Consider the following 18,311-nt stretch of genomic DNA (forward strand, 5'->3'; position numbering starts at 1 on the left):
GTTGTTGTGCCGACTGCAGAGTGCAGTGTACATGTACACACATTAACGGAGGACTAAGCTTATTGTTTATTTTCAATTTATTTTCAATCTGTTACACCTTAATAAAAATGAAACTTTTTTTTTTGAAATATATGTTTGCGGGCTTAGAAGCCCGGAAGACAAAACCCGGACCCGGGACACGCCGGGCTCAAGCCCGGACCGGACATACAAAAACCGGGTTTTGTCCGGGTCCGGGTTTTAATTTTTGGCATCCGGTCCGGTCCCGGGTTGCACCAAACCCGGACCGGACCCGGGGTTTTGCCAAGCCTATTTTCCAGGTACCCGGAATACCCTGAAGCCATTGGAAGAGGAGCTTGTAATTTTGTCTTTGTTATCAGGGCTAGAGGAGGAAGGGTACCCTTCAATGAGGTAGAACCTGAGATAATCAAGGAACAACTTCTTAAACGGCTGATAAAGGAGTTGAAGTCTTCGTTGGACTGGTCTTTATTTGTCAACCACTATGCAAAACCAGAAGAAAATGTCAGATGAGCAAATACAAAGCTTATGAATAGAAATAACAAAAGGGTAAATAACAAGGAAAATATAAGACCAAAAAATAGGTAATCAAAGTACTCTTTTTTCTTACTCAACCATCCATAAAGGAGGACCGAATATTGCCACAGGTCATTAACAATTCTTTTACGAGTTTCTTTTGCCTCAACCACTTTCGCCAAAAGAAACTAGATGAATGTTGTTTGGGGAAAGATATAACTATAAGAGATCATTGGGAGGTACCCAACCTATACCAAGTACACTTGATAATCGAGTTGGTATGTTGAGTACCCCATATCAGAAGTGAAATGGATGAAGAAATCATCTAGAATAGTAGATGCATAAAGTATCTTTATCGCATAAAATATTTGATTTGGCAGAATTAAATAAGAAATATCTTGCTGGAAAAGAATGGACAATTGGCTGTCATACTTGTAAAAAAGTAAAAGATAACACACCAAGGACAATGGTCTATTATATAGCCTCTACCAAGGTATCCAGGACAACTATATAGTATGCGCCACTTGTGAAAGGGAACAAATCAAGCAAATGATGCCTTACTTTTCAAGCATGCTCCAAATATTCCAAACAAATATACAAGCCAAAGGAATGACATATCCTTTAGGGCTGGCCAATAAAAAGTCTCGAGGTGGTAGGTGGCCAGGACACCCAAGGCGATGTATATAAAGGCGCTCTAGTTTTATTTTTCTCACTCATGAATACTCATAACGAATATACACACAAAAATGATTGAGGCTTTTTTCAATCTCTAGCCACCATTATTAAAGGCTAGCAAGCTCTTAAAAACAAAAATATTATCCATAAATTGACTTAAGAATCAGAATGTGATTGTCGGCCACCACCGACTCTACTTCTAACCTCTCTTTTCTATTTTGCAGGTTAAATACAACTCAATAAGCTAACCATCAATCCAGATCCAGGTCTCTCAAATCTCTCTCACTTCCTCCTTTCACTCTTAATCTTCACCCAAAGCCATCTTAAATAACGCACCATACGTTACGTGAATCACCCTTTTTACCCTTAATACAAATTTTATCGTGTTTAACTAGGTTTTGGTTTCTTTTTCCTTCCTACCAAAACCTAGTTAAAACATACACTACAAGAAAAAATGCCTACTATGACAGGCAAAAACTGTCATAGTAGGGGGTGGATGACGGTTGTTCATACCGTTATTGTAACCAGTGTAAAAAATTGATGACAGAACAATACCAGCCATAATCTGTGATAAATATTACTAGTCACATAACTGTCATAACTTTATTTGGAGGGGAATATAATAAATTTGAATTTGGCTTTTTTTTTAAAAAATTTGCGCGCCATATTTTGAATTTTTGGCGGGAAAATTAAATTTGGCAAGAAATGCAAATTATAATTAAATGAATTTTTTCAATTAAATCAAAAATTGAAATTATAATTAATAAAAAATGGATATTTTTTTTGCACCATGAAATTATTATCATTTTAATAACAATCCTGCAATTGATTTATTAGAAATTAATATTTCATAAATTAGCTAATTAATTAGATTATTAAAATTAATATTGCAATAAAAAATTCACCGACAAAGAAAATGAAATGGATAATATTGACTAATTATTCATAATTGTCAGCAAACATAATTTAATCAAATTCGAGAGTGACAAGTCCAACATAAATAAAAACTAAATTCCAGCAACATGTACAACACAAATGAACCATGATCAGTTCAATTCCAGTAGCATAAGGAAGCCAACAACATAGTCATTTCTACCAACATGAAGAAAGGCAACAACACAAGTCATTTACAGCAACATAAAAACTAAATTCCAGCAACGTGTACAACACAAATGAACCATGATCAGTTCAATTCCAGTAGCATAAGAAAGCCAATAACAGAGTCATTTATACCAACATGAAGAAAGGCAACAACATAGGTCATTTCCAGCACCATTTCCAGCAACACAAGAGGAAGCCAAAAATACTGATCAGACAAGGCCAGCAGTTCCCAAACGTGAAAATCCAACCTAAGAACAACTAAAATGTGTAAAATTACATCAATATCCAGGAGCTATTTTCCAAACAAAGAAAAAAACTAGCCAACTCCAACAGTACCCACCATCTTTATCATAATCCAACATAGAAGTATAATAAGCTAGATAACTGCCTAAGTAAAATATAGCTACTAAATTAATTTATTTCATCAATGAACTCACAATAAAAACATAATAGGTAAGGGTTGCCTCACATAACAGCAAGTACTCTAGAAAAATGGTTTGCCCACTCAATACAGACTTCATCTAATTCAGTATCGGAATATGTTGTCTTTCCGTTGAACTGTTTATGAAAAATAAATATTATGTAGTGAAACTTTGACACAAGACATGTTCTTTTTTATGAAGCAAATAATGATCAAGGAACTCACATTGTTCATTAGTAAAGAGAAGTCATTAATTAAGTCTTTCATGAATCTCATGACGTAAAATCCACACACGACTGAACTCGCTGGTTGCTGTGGGACCTGTTCACAATCAGTAATTGCACAGTTCATTATAATAACAATTAAGCATGGTAATATATAATTATAGTTAAGGTAATAGTTCATACCTTTATAGATCTGACCATCTTATTATAATTCCATTTCTCCTTACCCTCTTATGCTATAAACATTGTCATAGAGTTGTATACAAAAAAAAAAAAAATTGTAACAAAGTATCTGTAAACTATGTAAAAGTAATTTTATATTGACAATGGTAATAAAAAAAATTGAACATACACTTTAATGAGCTCTTTTAAATCATCATCATGATCTCCCCCATAAGAATCGAGATAATAAACTTCTTTTTTCAACACATCAAAGATGACCAGCACCTAATGATAACTATAATAAAAGAAAGAACATTAAGGTAGCAATTTCAGTAAATTAAGGCAAGAAAGGAAATTAATATGAGTTGAAAAGTATTAAAGGAGCATACTAGGGATTATAAGGCATAAAGATGAATTGTCCCTTTTTTGCTTTTTTCAATCGATCACAAACTCCACATGCCCTAAGGTCAAATGATGCAGCAGTATTACGTTCTTCACCTAGTGAAACCCGACCTGGACGAACAAATCCAAATGGTTTGACTCCTCTTTTCCTAGGGAGAATGGAAGCATACAACATCATGATAAACAATAGACAAACAATGTTAAAGCCCATTAATTGGGACTCCCATAAAAAGTATACATAAAACTAGCATGATTATGAATCACTTACGCAATATAGACTTCGATTACGTTTACTCCTATAACATCCATTGACAGAACTGCACTGCAGTCACGCTGCCCAATATGAGCTCTAATCCCTTCCAATTGGAAAACACCATAATCCAGTAGATATGAAATCCATTCTTGGTCTGACATCTTAGCTTCACACATTGTGCCAAACAACTGCAGCAACGGAATCTTGTTTCGTTGTACCCCTCCTACATGCCTTGTGTTCCTCCTTGCTGGCAAAGGCTTCACTGTAACTTTTTTGCCCTCGTCCTTGGTCTGTTTTACAGCATTTGTATGTCCTATCTCTATTATATCATTATGCTGTTCTGCTGATTCAAAGTTCAAATGTTTTTTTGTGCCTTAATGTTTAGGGTTGCCATTTTTTTTCCTTGTAACAAATCATCAGGCATCTCCACTAAGATTTCAGTTGGGTTCAATCTTAGACTCTTTCTTGCAATGAATGAGAGTTTTTTGGCAGGTGTATCCTTGTTTTTGTTTGCTATGTCTGTCTCTTTCTTACAATTTACTATTGGTTGGTTCATACCTATTGTGTTTTTAGGTGTCCCTTGCTTTTTTTTTTCTTTAAATGATCAAGCTGTTACAAACATAATGGTTCAGTGTGATTGGCATAAATAATTTCTAAATACTCTAAATTTATCTTACAGAGTACTTAACAGTATCAAAGAAAATCCAGAAACAACATATATATAAATAGTAAACATACAGCAAATTAAATCCACAAACAATAAGTAAGAACAGTAACTACAACAACCATAATCCAGCAACAAGTATATACAGTTAAGTAGAAGAAGTAAAATTGCAACAAACTAAATCCAGAAATAATAAGTAAAAATAGTAAACAAACTGACCTTTGGTGTTTCAGCAATTGCTTCAGCTTGAACGGACTCTCTGCCATCATCTCCAACAACATTATTGTTTTCAACAGGCACGCGAGGGTAGTTGGAACTTGCTATATTTGAATGACGAGGTGTTTTTCTCAGTTCATTTCTCATTTCTTCCAACTGCCGGTTAATTGATTCCCTTCATACACGGTCATTTCTTTACCTGTCTCTATCAGCAGGCCTTTGCCAATTTTGAAAATACAGAGACGAAGTTACAAACTTGCCCACTCCTTGCATATGACCACATTTTGGAGCTTTTCCCAAAGATTGTGCGAGAATATCATTTTTTCCGGATGACTGCATCTTTCATTTCTTAGCTTCCATCTCCAGTTTATCCTACCACACAAATGAATTAAGTAAGCTAATGTTATCAAAGTATAAGTAATCACAACGAGAATTACAGTCGTAAGCAAAACATTTCTTACGATTTTTTTAATAACTGGTTTGACATCGGGGTGGTATCCTCTATTTTTCATTTGCCCAGCTCTCTTCCAAAGAACACTCCTGTCCACTTCTTCTTCAGTAAAGCCTGTTTTTGAGCACTGTAAAAACGTTAATAAAAAATTAAAATGTTAGTAACAATCATTATTTGCATTAACCAAACAACAGTAAAATGTAAGCAACTAACTCACAGTACAAACCACTTCCTGCATTAACCCAACATAACTTTTTCTACTTAGGCGATGATTAAACTTGTTTTGTGCCCGCCTAAGTTTATTCACACTACTAACTTTTTGCTTAAAACAACCAAACAAACAATGGATAAACACATAAGGAAAAATGTCATAAGCATTGATATATTATTAATACTTGAATTAGAGTACTCACTTGAAAATTTTCAAATAGTCTTTCCTTCACAAACTTAACCCAACTTTCCTTATCAATCGTGCTGTACCGTGCTGGTGGCTTAAAAAGCCTTTTACGGTAATTAACAAATGGTAAAATATAGTTCCTTATTAGAGTGTACTTAAAGTTCCGAAATGCAGCTCCAATGGCTTGTAGTACTTGCTTCCTACTTTGAGGATGAACCACGAAGTACACCTTGAAGTTTCATTATCAAAATGTGAGATTTTTCAGATTTTTCCAGCAACAATAAAACTAGAGTAATCATCTTAATTTCTTATTTTATACCTTAACAGACTCCCATAGACGCTCATTCGTATCATCTGGAACTCTACGCCAATCGTTGTAGAGGATTAGAATTGATGTACGAGCCAAAACACCAATATATGTAGCTAGCTCAATGGCTTCTTCACCAACTAGAACACCAAGGTTGTTGTATTTAACCACAAACCTTCCACTTCTTTTCCTCTTTTTGTTTTGTTCTGATCCAACAGTGCTACCTTTGCTTCGGCCAGGGGCGTTTTAGAATCATATCCTTAGCAGATAAGTGCCTCATGGTACTCTGATTCCTCACCAGCAGATCTATCATTATGCTGTTCATCTAAAAACGCATCGAAATGGGCATCAAATTGCTCGGGCGAAGAAATCTCAGGGATATTTTTTCCCTTATCCATGATGAATATCACAACTGCAGAATAAAATCAAATAATGAGAATATATTACCATATAAAAATTGCCAAAAAATACAAAATAAAATAATAACAGATAGTATAGAATACTTCTTGTATTAACCTTAACATATATCATTTTGAGAAGGACTCATTAAACAGCTCATGCAAACAAACACAGAAACAATATTCAAGATCCAATCCAAATTCCCTCTTTGCTGTCTCGTGCGTACATTACAACATCATCATCAATAGAGTTTATGTTATCAGCACTTGAAAATTTAGTAGTCAACGAAGGGTATTCCACTACATGTTTAATTCTTTGTGTGGGTTTACCTCTTCTAGGCATTTGGCATACAACTGACCACTTCTTATCAAGCTGATCAGGTACATAAAAAACTTGGTTGGCTCGAGAAGCTAAAATAAATGGATCAGATTTATGGCCTATTAGTTGAAAGTTTACCAAAGTAAATCCGGGTCTATCCTTCATAGCACCACCTCTGGTATGTACCCAGTCACACTTCATTATTGGAATTCTAAAGATAACATAATCTAGATCCCAAATCTCTCTAATCACTCCATAGTATGTGATGTTAGAAGTGACATGATTTTTATCTTTTGAACTTGCGACTGAAATTGTTTGTGCAACCAATGACACTCCACTATTTTGAGTAACTTTATTTAAGTCTCGACCTCTTGTAACAAAGTGAAAACCATTTATGTCATAACTAGGATGTTAGAAAACATAAGGACGAGGCCCTTGGGATAACCAACGGATTGTTTGAGTAACAACGTGACCGTTCTCTATCAACATATTTACCTATTATTAATCGACATGAATATAATGTTAAACAAGCACAAACCGAAACAGAAAGGAAAAATTGAATTAATTATACTAATGTTATCAAAACCTTATCTGTTAGCCAATCTGCAAGTGTTCGGTTGTGTTCATCTTGCAACCACTTCTCATTTTTTCGTGGATGGCAAAGTTGTAACCAATCCTCATGTTCTCTAAAAATCAGTTAAAAAGACAAAATTTTCAGGTTCCTAAACTACCAAAACCTTACAAATATAAAGCTAAAATAACACAAGTTAGATAACATCACCTTATATAAGGCTGAACTTCCTCAGTGTTATGCAAAACATACAAGTGTACTTGATCTAATGAAGTTCGACCAACTTCCACCATTTGTCCACCACTCATGGGCTTGTCAATTTCTAAATTCTGCACATGTCCAGGTGGAACCCCAATTGTGGGCATGTTTTCCAAGTATTCTACACAAAATTCTAATGCTTCCTCGACAATATAACTCTTCGCTATGCAACCCTCAGGACAGTTATGGTTTCGAACATAGCCTTTTAGAGTTTTCATATATCGCTCAAAAGGATACATCCACCGAAAATATACGGGGTCACATTGTCTAACTTCACTTACTAAGTGAATAGTAAGATGAACCATTATGTCAAAAAAAGAAGGGGGAAAACATTTTTCAAGCAAGCACAAAGTCTCTAGAAGGTTTTTCTCCAATTCATTGTCACGTAAATCACAGTCGCACACAACGAATTAAAGAAGAAACATACTAACTTCACTCACTAAGTGAATAGTAAGATGAACCATTATGTCAAAAAAAGAAGGGGGAAAACATTTTTCAAGCAAGCACAAAGTCTCTAGAAGGTTTTTCTCCAATTCATCTAGCATTGTCACGTAAATCACAGTCGCACACAACGAATTAAAGAAGAAACATAACCTGATGATAGCTTTTTTGACATGTTTGGGCAGCACACACCTTACGGCAATTGGCAAAAGTTATTGTATAAGAACATGACAGTTATAGGACTTAACACCCTGGAGTTTAAAGTCCTTTTTTGACACAAGATTCCTAATATTTGAAGAGTATCCAGTAGGAACCTTGATACTTTTCAAAGCTGCACAAAATCTTACTTTTTCCTCCTTAGTTAAGGTGTGGCAAGCAAGAAGTAACCATGTACGATTGTTGTTTCCTTTAACTTGTGGTGCTAATTTGGGCCTAATTTTCATTTCCAAGAGATCCATCCTCGACTTTAGTCCATCTTTAGACTTTCCAGGAATATGCAGCAGTGTACCGTAAATGTTCTCACGCACATTCTTTTCAATGTGCATAACATCTAATTGATGCAGCACAAGCAAGTGCTTCCAATACTCTAAATTATAAAATATGGATTTCTTCTTCCACCACACGAGATCATCATTGTTCTCACTTTTACGCTTTTTACTATTGCTTTTCCCCCCATCTATTATTAATAGAGTCGACCAACTAGAAAATTTCCTCCCCGTTTAACAGTTTTGGAGGGGTTTCATCACACACACTATTGTTAAAGGCTTTTGGTTGGAACCAAAATTTATGACCATGAGGAAGCCAAAGCCGATGCCGAATGTATACATTTTTTCCACTGTGTTTAACTCTACATTTGGATGTTTCTACACCACAATATGGGCAGGCATAATATCCTTTAATAGTACATCCTGCTAAATTTCTGTATGTCGGGAAGTCATTTATTGTCTATAGTAATACTGCCCGCAGATTAAAGTACTCATTTTTGTATGCATCATATGCCTCCACCCCAACATCCCATAAAGTTTGCAAATCCTCAATAAGAGGTTGCAAATACACATCAATGTCTAAACCCGGTTGTTGAGGACCAGAAATCAAGAGGGATGACATCATGAATTTTCATTTCAGGCACAACCATGGTGGAAGATTATAAGTAATAATAATTATTGGTCAGCAGCTATATGTACTACTAAGAGAGCTATGTGGATTGATTCCATCAGCTAATAGAGCTAGGTGAAGGTTTCTAGGATCGGATGCAAAGATTGACCATTTCTCATCTACTAACTTCCAAGATGGTGAGTCAGCCGGATGTCGGAGTTTACCATCAACCATCCTCTCATTTGCATGCCAAGTCAAGTCCCTATCAGTTTCCGATGACTGAAACATGCGCTTAAACCTAGGTATAGGAGGAAAATACCATAAAGTTTTTACAGGAACCCCTTTCCTATTTTGGTCTACAGTACCAACCTTTTTCTTCCATCTACATAACCCACAAGTAGGACATTCAAAAAGACCTTCATACTCTTTTCTGTAGAGTATGCAATCGTTTGGGTAAGCATGAATTTTAACATATTCTAAGCCCAAAGCTGACATTGTCTTTTTGGCCTCATACATAGAGGTTGGAATTTCATTATTTTCAGGGAAAACATCTGCTAAAACACTCAACAATGCAGAAAAGCTACTGTCATGTGTTGAGTGTTAGAAAATGTATATTTATAAAGGAAAAAATCGTCATTTTACATTTCAAGTCTTACTAACACCCTTACTTTTATGTATTTAAACCTCTTGTAATTTAATTATGTGTGTTTTATTTTAATTAAGTATTTTATGTATTTTAGGGGCATCATGGTCATTTCACAATGAACGAGAGATCAAACAAAAAAACGGACATTACTTTTGAACTCAGGACAGTCAAAAACCTTAGGAGAACCATAAAAGGAAAAATGTCACTGTTCACATGTACGGTACTATTCACATGTACGGTGTTGTCCATGTTACTGTTCACGACACTATTCACATATACGGAATGATGACGTGGCATTAATCGATGATGTGGCATTGACTGATGAGGTGTCACAATTCTATTAAATAAAATTCTTATACGCTGTTGATCGGTGACGTGACAGCATGGTAGTGGACCAAAAATCGTGCGTACGGTACATGTATATACACATGATTATTTTCAACCAAACCGCGTCACTATTCAAACCGTTTGGTCAAACCGTATTACTATTCAAACCACGTGGTCAAATCGCACACTGTTGACTGATGACGTGGCGCAATCCTGAGCGTCCAAACTGTTTTTAATCCGATGGCCATGATTTACTCCATGTATCTATAAAAAGGAGGCCTCTCCCCCCTAATTTGATATCTCTTAATCCATTTTTGAACTCTATTTTCTGTAATTCCTTCTCCATCTTGTATTTTCTTCGTATTTTAATAAATTCCCATTTTGCCCCTAGTTCAATTATGAGTGGCTAATTTTCTTTCAAGCTTGGGTTGAAGGTGAAGTCTCAACATGTGTCATAGGCTTAATTTGGTAAATTTATTTTCTCTTCCCCTCTAGTTTTTGTGGATGTTTTGACTTCTCGTCGACGAATAATAATAATCTTGTCTAGATACCGCCTTGGTTACACCGGCTCTCTAGTATAAGGTTATTATTATTTGGCACGATAAGCCCTTAGCACCATATTGATTAGAGCGTGGTTCATGAGGTGTGGATTCCCCCCTCATGATTTAATTGGCATTAATAAGGATTATTTAGCCCATGATGCATGTTGATACGGATCCAGATACCCAAGTACGTCATTTTAATAGAATTCTCTTCAATTTATTCTTGCCATTTCAATTCCAATTTTAGAATTTATTCTCGCCATTTTAATTTAAGTTTTAGCATATTCCAAATCATTTCCACCACAAATCCAATTACCCATTTACAAAATTAATTCTACACAATTAAAATCCACCTCCTCGTGGGATCGACACTCGTCACCATTAGTTTATACTACAATAGATTCGTGCGCTTGCGAGTACATTAAAATTTGCACAACAAGTTTTTGGCGCCGTTGCCGGGGAGGTAAGTAATTTTTAGAATTAATTTTTGTGAATAATTTCTTTTATTTGTTTTCTTGTATTTTTTTTATTATTAAAAAAAGAAAAAAAAGTGAATCTACATTTAAAGGTTAGTATTTCTTTCCTTTTTCTCTTCTTTAAAATTTTGTAATTTAATTTTTAATTTATTTTTCTTTGTAATTTTTTTGTTTATTTTATTAATTTAATTTTTAGTTAATTTATTTCACGTATTTATTTTTGTGTATTTTTATAGAAAGGTTGTAACAGCGCAATAAGGTTAGTATCGTAATTTTTCACTCTTCTTTATTTTTATTTGTTTTGTTCCCATCTTTATTTTTATTTTATTTGTTTTGCATGCATGCATGGTCGTATTTTTATTTTATTTGTTTTGTTCCCATCGTTACCAATGCTGATAATGAATTGATACCCACTAGAGTAACTACAGGATGGCGTGTTTGCATTGATTATAGAAAGTTGAATTTTGTCACACGTAAAGACCATTTTCCTTTACCATTTATCGATCAAATGCTTGATAGATTAGCAGGCCATGGATTTTATTGCTTTCTAATGGCTACTCAGGATATAATCAGATTCCCATAGCACCAAAAGATCAAGAGAAAACCACTTTCACTTGCCCTTTTGGCACTTTTGCATATAGGAGGATGCCATTTGGATTATGTAATGCACCTGCTACATTTCAACGATGCATGTTGACCATTTTTTCTGATATGGTTGAACGATTCCTAAAAGTCTTAATGGATGACTTTTTTGTTTTTGGTGACTTATTTGGATTATGTAATGCACCTGCTACATTTCAACGATGCATGTTGACCATTTTTTCTGATATGGTTGAACGATTCCTAAAAGTCTTTATGGATGACTTTTCTGTTTTTGGTGACTCATTTAATCAATGTTTACATTATCTAACATTAGTTCTGCAGAGATGTATCGAGAAGAATTTAGTCTTAAATTGGGAGAAGTGTCATTTTATGGTAAAACAAGGTATTGTTCTCGGTCACATCATTTCAAGCAAATGTATTGAGGTTGACAAAGCCAAGGTGGATCTCATTTCCAATCTTCCCCTACCTAAAACAGTCAGAGAAGTAAGATCTTTCCTTGGGTATGCTGGTTTTTATAAACGTTTCATTAAAGATTTTAGCAAAGTTTCTAGACCCTTATGCAATCTACTTGCTAAGGATGTACCTTTTATGTTTGATGATTCATGTCTTGTGGCATTTGAAAAATTAAAGCAGTTATTGATATCATCACCCATCATTCAGTCCCCAAACTGAAGCTTACCATTTGAGCTCATGTGTGATGCATCTGATTATGCATTAGGAGCAATATCAGGACAACGAGTTGATCGAATTCCCCATGTTATTTACTATGCTAGTATAACATTGAATGATGCACAGTTGAACTATTCAACCACTGAAAAAGAAATGCTAGCAGTAGTGTTTGCATTAGAAAAATTTCGTTCTTATCTCATTGGTTGTAAAATAATTGTATTAATAAATCATGCTGCTCTTAAATATCTTCTCACAAAGAAAGATACAAAAGGTACACTAATTCGTTGAGTGTTACTTGTTGGTGTATAAATACTAATGCTATTGGTGTCAATGTGCAAGTGTACACAACAAGTAATAAAGTGATGAGTATTCAAGATCATCTCCATATGGATTGATGTTATTAGACTTGCTACAACAATCTTAACAGTGCAGATTTTGTGTCTAAATTAAGTAAACAATTGATGAAACTAATTTACTAATTAAAATAAAAACACAGTAAATAAAATGCAACAAGATAAATTATCACGTCAATCTCAAGGATAAAATCAATGGGAATATAAAGTAGTTGAATGAATAAACTCTCTTAAAGGTCTTGACTATTTTCTAATGGTTGGCTCGGTTGCTGCAGTATTTGCTACAGCACTGGGCAGAATCCTTATGTATCCTCAGCCGTCGCGTGTTGGATATCTTATATCTATATGCAACCTAACAGTGATCAGTTGCTATGTCAACATAAGATATAGCATTACATGCTTAGGTTCTCTTTACCCTACAAGGTGAATCCTTATATCTAGTTCATCACTAATCTTAAATCAAGCATGGCCTTTTTGGGACTCAAGTAAAACTCAATCTAGGAAACTCAATTTAAGATCAAGTATTGTTCTGATATGTTCCACTAAGATAGGCCCTTTTGCGGCTCTCTCCTAACTTGTATCATTAAATGGGTGATCAACCGAAATAATGAATAAAAATAAATACTATCCAAACAAACTGCTACAGCAAACATGCAGCAACACATATATTCAATCAATAAACTATCAAGATTGTTTATCACTCAACCACAAATAAATTTAGTTCATGGTTTGTAAAAGAAAAATAAAGAACAAAGTTTCAGCCATGAAACACATCCCCATGAATAAATAGTAAACAAGAAAACAAAAGAAGAATAAGAAGGACTGAGTTCTTGATTTATTTCTGCAAATTCTCCTCTTGTGCAGCCCTTAATCTCTTTCTTGAATCTTGTTTTTCTTTTGTTTCTTTTTATTTTTTTCCTTGGGTGACGGCTCTCCCTTTTCCTTATGATGTGTGCTTCTTTTATAGTTGAAAATTAGGGTAAACGGAAGCCTAGGGCGCGCATAAGTCAGATTAGGAAACTGCAGATCGCAATTCTGCAAGTATCCTGCGCGGAATTTTTTCTGTCGTTATTCCAGGATTGCTACAGCAATATCTACAGCAACTGCATTGTTCCAGATTTGTTTAAACTCTTTTGTAACCATGTTCTTTCCTTATTTTTGCAAGCCTATTGCATAGCATTCCTTCCATGAATTATAAGCTTTTGGAAACCTACAATTATGCACACAATTTAAGCACGAATTACTTTAAATTAAGCAAAACTCATTAAGACTTAACTAAAATGAATATTTATGCAAAATGTAACAAAAATGCAATAGAAACACATCATTTACTCTTTAAGTAATATTAATTTAAGTCTAAAAGTGCTATGATAACTCTCATTTCATAGAGTTATCACACCCCCAAACTTAAACCATTACTTTTCCTTAAGTAATGACAACAACATTCACACTTTAATCACACAATCATGCAACAAATAACTTAGCTCTGTCATCAAATTTGCAAGGATTCTTCCACCCTCAGATCACACTCTTAATCATACAAAATAGCCATAGCAATTCAGTTCTAGACTTAGGCTTCATTCTGTCCACAGTGTGTATGTGCCACTTTGATCAAATTCCAGAGGTGCTACAACATTGCACAAAATTTGTATACAATTAAGAGGTAGAACACAAATATATTCACATATGGGGGAGCAAAACTCACAATTATATTCAAACTGTGCTACAATTTGTTTTTTAAACCCTTCAATGCAACATTGAGCTTTCATGTGAATGCCTATCACTTGTAATGACGACACCCAATTACTCACTTAAAGTACATGTCAGAGTTGCTGTAGCAACACATCCAGGATGTTATATCTAGGTCATACCTTTGGACGCCTTTGACTCAAAGCTGAACATGGGGCTCATGAACAGACCAGGTTACTCAGTATCCTAGGCAGCGGACCTCTTTATCACCATTTTTTTTTCTTTTTTTTCTCTGTTTTTTAAATAATTGTTGCAACACTGCTCGTAGCTTGTGTTGCCTTTGGACTCAAGTTTGCATATGGGGTGCATACTCAACCCTGGTTACTCAACAACTTAAACCATTGGAGCAGAATTTATTTCAAAACAGGCACAGTCCAACAAAAATTTTCCTCCAAACTTGAGATATTTTCTACTCTTTTTTTTTGTTTTCCTGGCTCTGCTACAGCATTCTCATAAAACTCAACCAAAGTCTAAGTGTCGGGACAGAATTTCAACCTCCATCTATAACTATCTCTACTTGGCATTCTCATAAATACTGAATAACACTCAATTTATCTTCATTAGGTTTTCAAATCTATACACAAATATTAGATAACAGAGCTTCACACAACACAAGCATAAACACATGCACTCAGAAACACAACCCCCCCAAACTTGAGTGGTGCTGTGTCCTCACAAGCACACAAAACAAAACCACATAAACCAGACATGCATACACTAAATAAAAGGACATGTAGAATGAATTAGAAAATTAAAACTAAATGAAAGAAAAGTTTTGCAGAAAGAAGTAAAATAAACTAGCAAGTAGGGGGTACTCCCCTGTTGTTGGAAGCACTGCTGTAGTATAGGCTGTAAAGGGCCACTTCTTCTTTGATCCACTTCTTAAACGCTCCTTATCATAAAATCTGATCAATCCATTTGCTGCTACAAAAGCAAGAAATGCCTCTATTGTTTGAGAATATTTTATTATATGTCATGCTGTAAGTGATGCTGCAGCAATTCCCTCCTGTTTTTTTTTCACATTTTTTTTGTTTTACTTGCTGCAATTTAACACAAAGACAAAAAATTAGATGCACACTTAAAATAACAAAAAGACAAATTAAATAATTTAAAAGCTAAATTCAATGCCTTAAAAACTTGAAACAACTTCCCTTATTGGGTTGCTTCTCAATTAGCGCTTGATTTTAGGTCTTTCAGCCTAACCTTTCTTGTTTCCTCAATCTGGATCCTTCAAGAACCGATCCCTCTTTAGGCTGTTCACATCAGTTCCTATATAGTGCTTCACTCTCGGCTTATTAACCTTGAATTCTTGTTGGTCTGGAGTGAGTTCCCTTTGCTGGATTTGCTCGTCAATTCCGAAGGGTTGCTTCTCCCCTGACCGTGCTATGTTAGCTGCTCCATGATCTTCATCATCAAGTTCTTCAAATGTTACATCATTGATTTCTTCCATACTGCAGCAACTGTGTAATCTCTCTACTGCAACAAAGTGCACAACACTGATAAAATTACAATCTTCAATCTCATCGGGATTTTTCATGACATCCAGCAAATTGAATGTAACTTGTTGGTCATTCACCCTCATGGTTAATTCTCCTTTTTGAACATCAATTAAAGTCTTTCCCGTGCCTAAGAAAGGTCTCCCTAGAATGATTGGCACTTCTTTGTCTGCCTCAAAGTCTAGCACAATGAAATCCATTGTAAAATAAATTTATCCACCTTCACCAACACATCTTCAATCTTCCCTTCTGGATATGCATGAGATCTGTCAGCAAGTTGTAAAGTCACTATTGTTGGTCTACATTCACCAACTCCCAATTGCTTAAACACTGATAAAGGCATGAGATTGATGCTAGCCCCCAGATCACAAAGTGCTTTGCCACTGTATTTAGTGCCTATGGAGCATGGGATTGTGAAGCTTCCTGGATCCTTCATCTTCTGTGGTATCTTACTCTGGAGCATTCGGCTACACTCTTGTGTTAAAGCAACTGTTTCAAACTCTCCAAGTCTTATTTTCTTTGTCAAAATATCCTTAAAAAATTTCGCATAATTTGGCATTTGCTCTAGAGCTTCTACAAAAGGGATATTGATATGTACTTGTTTCAATACTCCTAAGATTTTGCTGAACTGCTTGTCTTGTTTTTGCTTCTGAAACCTTTGAGGAAACGGTGGTGGATGTCTAAACTGTTGTGCTGCAGTAAGTTGTGCAGATTGCTTCTCTTTTGCCATGTTCTGGGTTTATGCTACAGCCTCGTTATCCACAGGTGTTAGATCATCATTTTCGGCAAATGCTACAGCTTGACTGCTCTCACCAGTGTGCTTTGAAGTGGAGGATTGTGACTCTTTTTCAAGTTGAGTTTCTTTCTGGATTGAAGTGGGCTCAGCTCTTCTTTTTGGTACACCAACGGGACTATGAACATCCTTTCCAGATATCAAGTTAATCACTTTGCAGTGCTCTTTCCATTCTCTTCTTGGGTCCTCTGTATTACTGGGTAAACTACCTTGAGGTCTGTTACTCAATGCTGCAGCAAGCTGTCCAATTTGATTTTCCAAGTTTCTCAACGATACAGTATGACTTTGGACAACTGCTTCATTCCTCACAATATAATCCTTAATCAAACCTTCAAGGGAGCTGAGTTGATCATTGTTGATGCTTCTTTGCTCTTGATTTTACTGATAAAATCCAAGTGGTTGAGCATGTCTATTTTGTCCACTGAGTGCTACAGTAGGTTGATTCTGATTACTCCATGAAAAGTTCGGGTGTTGTCTTCATCCAGGATTGTAAGTGTTTGAATATGGATTGTCCTGGTTCTGTCTATTGAAGCTGCTCATATAGTTAACTGAAGCTAGATTACTAGGACAATTGTCAAATAAATGCCATTCTCCACAATAAACACAAGACATATCAGAAATTTGGTTAACAGTTGCTGGAGCAGTAGTCATGGCCTTTACCATATTTGTTAATGAAGTTACTTGGGCTGACAATGCTGTCAAGACATCTACGTTATGAACTCCTGCTATTCCTCTTGCTGCAGCCTGTCTGGTTGATGGCCACTGATAATTATTGTTGGCTATTCTCTCCAAAATTTCATAAGCCTCATTGTAAGACTTAGATAACAAGGCCTCATTTGCTGAAGCGTCCACCATCAATCTAGTGCTTTGGTTGAGACCATTATAGAAAGTTTCCAACTGTATGCAGCAAGGAATACCATGATGAGGACATTTTCTTAGTAACTCCTTAAATCTCTCCCATGCATCACACACGCTCTCATATTCAAGTTGATGGAAAGATGTGATCTCGTTCCTCAACTTTGCATTCTTGGTTAGCGGGAGGTATTTCATCAAAAATTTTTCAGCCAAATCATTCCATGTAGTGATAGAATCTGGTGGTAGAGAATTTAACCATGCTCTTGCTCGGTCTCTCAAAGAAAACGGGAAAAGTCTAAGTCTCAATGCTTCTTGCGATGCTCCAGCAATCTTGAAAGCATCACTTACTTCAAAAAATAACTTAAGGTGTAGATGAAGATCTTCGGATGGCAAACCATTAAATTGCCTCACTGTTTGAAGCATCTGAAACATCACAGGTTTGAGTTCGAAATTGTCAGCTTGAATGTCGGGTCTAACTATTCCCGGATGTATGGCTTGAGGAGTCAACACTGCGTAGTCTCGAATGGCTCTATCTCTATCGTTGGCCATGTGAATAATGTTGTTGTTCCCTGATTGCCTTTGAACACATTGTCCATTCAGACCTTCATGTACATTGACTGGTTGTATCCCCTCTCTACGGTTCAAGTTTCTTAAATCTTGCAAATCATTCATTGCTATAGCAGCTTGTAATTCTCGATGCTCTCTTCTCAATCTCCTTGCAATTCTTTCAATTTCTAGATCAAACTGGAAGTCAACAGATTTATATTTGCACATGCAAGGGTTGCTAGATCACATATGTCAACAAAATAAACAAATTAAAATAAAATAAAATAAAATTAGGACCGTTAAAACTAATTTAACAAATCACAATTAACAATCAATCCCCGGCAACGGCGCCAAAAACTTGTTGGTGTAT

General features: G+C 35.5%; 1 non-coding gene across 1 annotated transcript; it reads left to right on the top strand.

The window, feature by feature from the left end:
- Window positions 1–17,453: 17,453 nt before the first annotated feature.
- Window positions 17,454–17,560, top strand: LOC112499119 (small nucleolar RNA R71). The gene has a single exon (XR_003066642.1). It is a non-coding gene; the product is annotated as a small nucleolar RNA R71 (small nucleolar RNA).
- The last annotated feature ends 751 nt before the right edge of the window (window positions 17,561–18,311 follow it).

This window comes from Citrus sinensis, chromosome 4, assembly GCF_022201045.2.
Source record: "Citrus sinensis cultivar Valencia sweet orange chromosome 4, DVS_A1.0, whole genome shotgun sequence".
Taxonomy (NCBI): domain Eukaryota; kingdom Viridiplantae; phylum Streptophyta; class Magnoliopsida; order Sapindales; family Rutaceae; genus Citrus; species Citrus sinensis.